The sequence below is a fragment of the Dioscorea cayenensis genome, unplaced genomic scaffold (genome assembly GCF_009730915.1).
Source record: "Dioscorea cayenensis subsp. rotundata cultivar TDr96_F1 unplaced genomic scaffold, TDr96_F1_v2_PseudoChromosome.rev07_lg8_w22 25.fasta BLBR01001140.1, whole genome shotgun sequence".
Lineage (NCBI taxonomy): Eukaryota > Viridiplantae > Streptophyta > Magnoliopsida > Dioscoreales > Dioscoreaceae > Dioscorea > Dioscorea cayenensis.
Genome location: NW_024087531.1, coordinates 2,533 through 3,165, shown reverse-complemented (window position 1 = coordinate 3,165; position 633 = coordinate 2,533).

Below are 633 nucleotides of genomic sequence, written 5' to 3'. Positions count from 1 at the left end.
CCGAGTATTGAAGAAGTCTTTGGCACTTTTAATGTCATCTTCATTGTGTGTGTGGTGAAAAGGGCATCATGCGGGATAATCCAGGGTGTGGAGGTCAAGGTGGGAGGTTGCACACACTCATTGGGGCATTCTAGATGAGACAAAGCTAATATCACTTCACTATTCATCGACTGCACTCACCCTTGATTTCCTCCATTCGTGCTTGTGGAGTTCTTTACTTTTTGAGCTTTGAGGTCGCATTTTTAGCCATTTATCTTATTTCCATTAGTTCTTTCATGTTTGTTTGCTTGGGGACAAGCAAACGCTTAGGTGTGGGGATGTATGATAAACGCCTCAAAAGTACGCACTGCAAGTATTTGTTTTGTAGGATTCTTTATATTTATTTGTTGAATCGATGCCCCTTTTGGTTTAAATTGTGTTTTATATTTCAGGAACATTTGAAGCCTTTGGGGCCCTCGAGCACTCGATTGAGGGATAAATTCAAGAACAAAAACGTGTAGTTATCGTAGGCATTTTTATTAGTAGCAGCCATCGTAGCTCATCGCTTTGCTTCTCGCAGAAACCGAAATTTCCCGAGGAGTCGGTCATACGGCCGGGTATAATCGACCCGTTTACCGGTCGGGATCTGGGCAC